General features: G+C 41.9%; 1 pseudogene; it reads left to right on the top strand.

The window, feature by feature from the left end:
- The first annotated feature begins 6,818 nt into the window (after positions 1-6,818).
- LOC136132233 (eukaryotic translation initiation factor 1 pseudogene) lies at positions 6,819-7,138 on the top strand (annotated as a pseudogene).
- Positions 7,139-8,142: the final 1,004 nt, after the last annotated feature.

The raw sequence follows: 8,142 nt of genomic DNA on the forward strand, positions 1-8,142 counted from the left end.
GCCTGTCTTGTTTAATATCAGGGAGAAAGGTGTTAGGGCAGCTTGACTGTGATCTGTTTCCCTCTAGTTACTGGGAACACACAGGGGCCACTCGGGAGAGAGAAGGCAGGTAGGCTGGACTGTCTCTGTCACCAAGGCAATACCCCATCTCCTGGTACATAGACTCATGGTATTTGCTGGGAAGAGAGTCTTAATCTATGTGATGCTTTTAGCAGGATGTCTCTGGGTTAGGATTGCGTGTGGTAAGTAAATCTATGATCTGTGGATCTGTGAGCCATGGCTCCCTCAGAAACGTCTACAAGCTGCACGAGTACCTGAGGTATGAAGTGGAGATATTCCATAGCCTGAAGGTTCCCCGCTGTGTGAACTGACCCTGTGCTTGGCCCAGAGGCCCGGAAGAGGAGGAGGCTCCGAACTTGAGTCTGCTTTTTCATGCGTCCTGATGGCTTCATCCTTGAAATTGCTAGTGAAACCCGATCCAGGGTAAGAGCTCTGATTCGTGTGAGTCCAGTTTGAGTATCTGATCAATTTGTTGGCCCCACTGTCTGATGCCCAGAGCCTACAGCACTGCTTGGCTCGAAGAGCAAAATAAATCCTTGCCTGTGAATGGGCACGATCCAGTATCTTGGGGACGGTCGACTGGAATTAAAAGAGCCATCTTTTTTGTAGCAGTTTTCTTCACTTTTAAGCAATCCATGTTACTTGTTTTATTAGTTCCATACTTTATATGGGATACTCAGATATAAAGAAATATATCCAGATTAATAGTGACAGTGGCTAGAATCAAGGTTCATAAAAATAACTGACGTACTTTGGAAAATGCTCCCTTGAAAGCGTGTGTCACAGTGACCATGTGGGACTGATGAGGACTACGTAGGGCCTGGCTGTGCTGGCGTCCCACAGAACACACGGTAGGTGCGGTCCTGCTGTAAGGCGTATCATTGCATTTTTAAAAGCTTCTCCACAAGGGAATCTTGAAAGAAAAAATCCTCAAGTTAGAAACCGCAGAAACTTTCGCTCTCATTTGAACTATCAACACAGAACTTCATTTTTGCTCTTTTGAGTCTGTTTTTGTTGCTGGCACAGAAGGATACTTTAATATTTTCCAGAGATGAAGACTTGCAGGTACACTGGCAGCTTCTGGGTTTGCTCCTGTAAAGTGATCCCTCAGTCTTGTGTGTGGTTGTTGGTCCTGATTCCTTTAGATGGAAGTATTTGGGAAAGGTATTGGGTTAAATGGAGACACAAATCTGAAATAATGTTGCTATTTTCTGCTGGAAGCAACTATTCCAACGTGGATGTATTGGGCATGAAAACTAAGCAGTAATTGTTTTTACTTATCATTAACAATTCATACAAATCTATATGGAAAACTGCATTCTCTGAACTTCATCTTTGGCCTCCTTCATTGCCCTTTCCTAACTTGCCAAGTTTTGTATTATCCTGACTTCAAAAAAGATGGAAATTTCCCAAGTATGGGTGGTCTTGTTTCAGGCAGATAGCACATTGTTAAATTATTACACCACATTTTAACCAGAGCACAGTTGTTTTAAGCTATATTAAGTACATCTGGGTAACAGCTAGTAAGTTTCATTTCCAAGGATAAGGTGAACTACTGGAAAATATCTTATTGCTTTTAAATGTTGCCTTTGCTTTCCATGATTTATGTCATATTATAAAAGAAAGAAAGAAAAAAGAACTTCTGATGGATGAGTCTGTTTTTTCCCCTGTTGCTGAATTTAAGAATTTGAAATAGTTCATGGTCTCCTTTATAAATATAAATAGTTCATGAGGTCTCCTCTCATGCCTTTTAATTGTCAAACCCAAGAAAATATAATAATAGATCTTTGAGCTTTAAAGAAAATTATGGAAAGGGAATATGGGCACTAAGTAGTGCTACCTTATGCTTGGCATGCCAGGAGACCTATGCTCAGACTTTGGTTCTGAACAGAGTTTATTTGCTGCTCCTCAAGTTCTCTATGATTGATGGCAATGTATTAGCTCACAATCCTGCCAGGTATGGGAATTACATTTATAGCCTAAAGAAAATAAGTGACTTACTGAAAATTATGGAGCTAGTTCATAGCAGAGCACGTGTTATAAGAGGTCTCCAGAATCTTAGGTGGGTGTTTTCCCACTATACTGTGGTAGCCTTTCAGTACAATTTAGAATTTTACTTGTGAATGGTTAGCTATCTTAATTTTTAGCTAAGCCATCTTATAAAATTATACTTTAAATGGTTCACAGAATTAAAAAGATATTCATAGATACCTTTTACATTAAAATATTCTTATAGATGAGTAGAAAATACAAATGATTTCAAGTTTTACCTGGATGAGAAATTTGTATATCCAGACATTAGAGTATATGAAGTTACCAAGGAGGGAATTTAAGGTAAGAGCTAAAGGTGACCAAGAAAAAAGAAAGAAGACTCAAATTACTGAAATCAGAAATGGAAGTGGAGACATCACTGACTACCTTACAAATGAGCTACTGTATGACAGTAATGTATGTAGCTTGGGTAAAATGGAAACAGTCCTAGAAAGATACAAATTAGTGAAATTGACTCAAGAATAAATAGAAAATTCTAGTAGATTTCTAACAAGAGACTAAATTGTAATAATAATTTTAAAACTTCCCACAAAGAAAATCCAGGACAAGATGGCTTCATTGGTAACTCCTACCAAACAAGAAGAATTAATACCACTTCTTCACAAAATCTTCCAAGAAATTAGAGGGAACACATCACAACTCATTCAGGGAGGTCAGTATTACTCTGATTAAAAAAAAAAATCAAAAGAACTGAAAATTAAGACCAATATCTGTTATGAATATAGACACAAAAATACTCAACAAATGACTAGCAAATCAAATCCAGCAAAATATATAAAAGATTATACACCATTACCAAGTGAGATTTATCCCAGGAATGCAAGGTTGGCTTAACAAAAAAGTAAATTAATGTACTATGTTATGTCAATAAACAAAGTAAAACATATGATCATCTCAATAGGCACAGAAAAATCATTTGACAAAATTTAACACCCATTTATGAATATTCAAACAATGACAACAATAGAAGAACTTCTTCAAAATGATAAAGTCTATCTATGAAAAACTCACAGCTAACATCATTGTTAATTTTGAAAGACTGGATACTTTCCCCCAAAGATGAGGAAAAATACAAGGATGTCCACTCCCACCACTTCTATTTGTGATTGTCCTGGAGGCTCTAGTTGGGGCACTTAGGCAGGAAACACGCATACACATTTACATCTTGAGAATCATTACCAGCTGGTGATCCACTACCAGTTACTTATGGGATTGTCGTCCCTCTCAAGTGTCTTGGGATAAAAACAAATGACAGTCATTGTAATAGATGAGACCCAAGGTCTCTTCTGCCCATGTGGCTCTACGAACACAGAGCTCCTTTCCTTTGGGATGCCCAGAAGTGGAATCTCAGTGCCATGCCATTTTGCCTCTGAGTTTTCTGACTTTGAACACGGGATGTATGGTCTGTTGAAACAGGAGTCTGAGACCTTACTGCGTGGCTGCCGTCTTTAGGAAACCCTTAGACTCCACTTGGGCAGAACTCTCTTAGGACCTTTCTCAGGATATAGGAGGATTCGCCACTGATTCCTGTTTAGTCACAGTTATCACTCCCACAGAAACTCATTTTCAGTCATTCCCAGTCACTCCTGGGCGTGGGATATAAAACCCGTTGTGTATCTACTACTTGTTCCTCTAACCTCACGTCCTACTGTCCTGCAAAACTCTTTGCCCAACCTGCTAAATTCCACGCCCTTTCCATAGACTCTGTTCTCTCACACAGCTGTGCCTTCCCCTGTGCTAGCTCTTCTTTCTGGAAAAGTTCTCTCCACTTGTCCCCTCCCTAATTCTTATTTGTCCTTCAAGGCCCTACCTACCCTACCCAGGGTGCTCTCCCCTGGGGCTTTGTCTTCTTCTGGGTGAGGATTACCTCCCAGATCCTTTACAAACCTGTTAACTTACTTTTCTGTTTCCGTTCTACACTTTCATCTCCTACAAACTCTGCATCTCCAGAGTCTAGCATATTAGTTACCATAAACCATAGATGCTCAGAAGTATGTGCTGAATTGGTATTGATAGTTAGATGACCTCATGGTGACACAGATCCAGTGATAACTCCCCTTCAAGGTGTACCTTCACCCTAGGCATCTGTTTTTTCTGAAGTTACCTTGTCCTGGGGACCTGGTTGAGACAATGTCAGAAGTAGGAGCCTAAGCTTCTTATTTTAGTTAAGCTGTGAAAAGAACATACCCTACCCATCGACCTGGACAGATACACCTTTATCACATCAAAAATGGAAAACACTTAAAGCCCTGAGTTTTATATGACTAAAATTAACAAAATTTCAAAAATAATTGAATATCATCACTGTGCAAGTTTGGGTGTTCTGCTGAAGCATTGGCAGTGGAGTTAAATCCTCACTTAATGAAAATAGGAATAAAAATAGGAAAATACGCCAGGCTTGGTGACAAGCGCTGCTTCCACCCGCTGCTCACTTCCAGAATGAAGAATCCTGCAGGCACCTGCATCAAATCCATGAACCTGGGTCAGGGCTACACGTCTGTGCAGGGCGCTAGGAAACCGCCTCCTGGCCTCTGCCTGGAGATCAAGAGGTGGCCAATTCCCTAACATCGGGAGGGTCTTCAGAAGGTGCTCAGTGGTGAGAAAACATGACAGATATCCTTTATGGAAGACAGACAGGAGTCTTTGCTAAGTGGATGTGCGTGTGATGCCACGATAGTGGGATTACACAGAGGAGGCTGAACAGTTTCCTTTGTGCCTCTCTTACACCTTGGTAGTGATGTGGGGACATTATCCTGTTCATATCTGTTAGAAGGGAGAATGTTTGAAGATGCTTGTTGTAAAATCAAGGATTTTTAAATGTAGGTGTTGTTAACATGCACTTGTTTCCCCACTAAGAGTTAACATTGCAGTAGTCTTTCTTGGTCCAAGGAGGGGCACAGCAAGGCTGAGCTTCAGCAGGAAAACATACAAAAGCTGAAGGTCATTGTTAATTGCAGAAAACATCATTGCTTCCTAACTCTTTCACACAAATATGTAAATATGAAGGTGTGAAAACTGACCTAAGGAAACTGGCAGCAATCACTTTCATTAAAATATTAAAGTCAAGAGAATATAATTTTATGTATCAAATGTAACACATTCAAACATTCATACATTCATTCAATCAAAATTACTTAGTGCCATGAAAAACAGTAACAGACAGGCTGGTGAGATCCTTGTTTTCATAAAACTTAATCTAGTGAAGAACACAGACAGTAAATGCGAAAAAACCAAAATAATGCTGGGCAGTGTTGGGGTCTCTGACAAAAGCAGTGGGATTTGGTGTGGAGGGGCTCTCACGAGTGGGGACTATGAAATCAAAGCACAAGTAAACTCTAAAATGCAAAAGACGTTGCTGTTATTTCAGAAATCATGGGTGTGTGTGTGTGTGTGTGTGTGTGAGAGATGTTTTAGGTAGGTTTGTAACACTTCTCAGAAAAATAATTCTCTAATCATAGACTTTAGACCTGTGTCTCAGGACAACGTTAAAATTCAACCTTTTGGTAAGCGATGTATTATTTTTATCTGATCCACAGAATAGAGAGGTAGAAGGCATTGTAAGTGGGGTAGGGGGGAGGCGTGGCCGCTGGACCTCTGACCCCCTTCAGGACAGAGCTGTTCTTTACCAGCAGTGAACACCAGGTTCACACACCCTGGAACCAAGTCCCTCAGGTGAGAGCCCAAAACCTGTGCTGGGTTTTTGCACAGTTGAGGCCATTTCCTCCCCCCGTAAAAGCCAAATGGGTACATGTGTTGTGAGGCAGACGTGGGGTCCGACGTGTGTGCGTAACTCACGGAGAACAGACGCGTCTGTGCATTTGGGTCCAGAGAACCAGAACTTTGTGACAGGAGGGCTTGAGGCCGTGGAGGCGAGGTTCCCCCTGCAGCTTGGGGACCGTCGGTGTGCTGGGCCCCGCGTCTCCAGTGACATATCTGTAGCTGTTTGTACTTGCAGCTTTTGAGCCCTGGCCATGGAAGATGGTTCATATTATATTTAATGGTTGTTGATCTAACATCTGGCAAGTGCGAGAGCTCTGTTCCTGACGGTCTGGCGGGGCCCTCAGCTCTGCGCTCCCTCACCGCTGCGGCCTCCCGCCCCGAGCAGCTGTGGCCACATTACAAGAATGTGACAGTTGGACTGTAGTTTCAGGCCTGCTCAGTTTCTTTGTAAATGATTTATAAGGCCAACTTGAAAAAAATCTATCTTTAAATAAGTTGCAGCATTGGAATTATGTTCAACACATAGGATTCCTATTACACATAATTCTATTATTACTAGCTATGGCACAGTCCTAACAAAGTCTGTGAATTATAAAAATATGGCAAAAATTGTTTTGCATTTAAGGATAAATGGTGTTCAAGAGAACAGAATACCAAAGGAAAAGGTACAATAACAAAAGTTTCCACATATAGAGCCCACAGACTTTACTGCAAGTGTGCTGGTGGTAAATCTCCCTGAATTTTTAAGATGGTGGCCCATTTAAACGGGGTTTGTCCAAAGCTCACTGCTTTCATTTACTTACTGAAGGACAAGCCAGAGTTGAATTAAAAAGTGAATCATAGCCCCAGTCACTGAGCCGCCGCCGAGGACCCAGCAGCCTCCCCCTCGAGCCCCCTCGCTTCCTGACACTCCATAGCCCCCGCCCGCCTTCTCCAGCTGCCGCCTTCCGCAGGCCGTTTCCACCGAGGAAAAGGAATCGTATCGTATGTCCTCCATCCAGAGCCTCCACTCTTTCGACCCCTTTGCTGATGCAAGTAAGGGTGATGATCTTATATCCATATAAGAATTCAACAGAGAAACGGCAGGAAGACCCTTACTACTGTCCAAGGAATCGCTGATGATTACGATAAAAAGAAGGTAGTGAAGGCGTTTAAGAAGAAATTTGCCTGCGAGGGAACTGTAATTGAGCGTCCAGAATACGGAGAAGTAATTCAGCTACAGGGTGACAAGCGCAAGAACATATGCCAGTTCCTCGCAGAGACTGGACTGGCTAAGGGCGATCAGCTGAAGGTTCATGGGTTTTAAGTGCTCCTGGCTCACTGAAGCTTAAGTGAGGATTTCCTTGCAATGAGTAGAATTTTCGTTCTGTCCCTTGTCACAAGTTTACAAACCTCACAGCTTGTGTAATGTAACCACTTGGGGTCTGCTGTTCACTTGGACGAGTGTAACTGCTTCACGCAATAAACTGAAAACAGCCATGCTGTGTTGTCTTGAAGTCCCTCATTTAAACAGAGGTCAAGCAGTAGGCACCTGGCAGGGTCCGGCCTGAGACAAAGCAGTAACAGTGATGTGTCAGCCAAGTCCAGAGCCCTGAGATCACAGACGGCTATGTCTGGCCAGAAGCTCCCAGCAATCCCTTTATAGAGTTCCCTGCCCTAAGAGAATGTCGCCACCTGAACAGCCCTCGGTGAAGCTGAGAGTGGAGGATGGGGGTGAGGCAGCACCGGCAGCTGTACTGCTAGAGGGAGTCTTTGATCGTCAGGGGAAAGATCCCCTGGTATCTCCAACGTGACCAGGTGGGCAGAGCTTAGAGCAGCCACGTTCATTCTATTGAGGTGATAGGACATCTGGCTTGCCACCAAGGTCTTTTTGACCAGACATATCCCAGCTGATCGATGAGCAAACTAGAATGTGAGGCCAACCTTCTATCAGAGTTAAACTTTTGACAAGGGAACAGATTTCAAACCGATGTATTCGTCATGTAGCTGTAGAGCTCGCAACTTACTAGCAACAGCTGCCCGATGCCATGTGAAGTAACAAACTGGTTTTTGGTTTTCTTTGGGTTTTTTTTTCCCCTTCAGTTTTAATGTTATGTAATGTATTTAAACACTTATTTATATAAAACTTGTTTTCAGAAAAAAAAAAGTGGATCATTGCTCTGATACAATGAGTGTGGTTTGTCCATGATTAATAAAACCCTCTATTCTTAGTATAACTTGTAGAATATGAAGTCATTTTATGGGACATTTAAGATACAGATAAACAAAAATATGTTGGTGGAAATTTTTTTTTTTACTTCAGAGATGATA

Source organism: Phocoena phocoena, chromosome 12 (genome assembly GCF_963924675.1).
Source record: "Phocoena phocoena chromosome 12, mPhoPho1.1, whole genome shotgun sequence".
Lineage (NCBI taxonomy): Eukaryota > Metazoa > Chordata > Mammalia > Artiodactyla > Phocoenidae > Phocoena > Phocoena phocoena.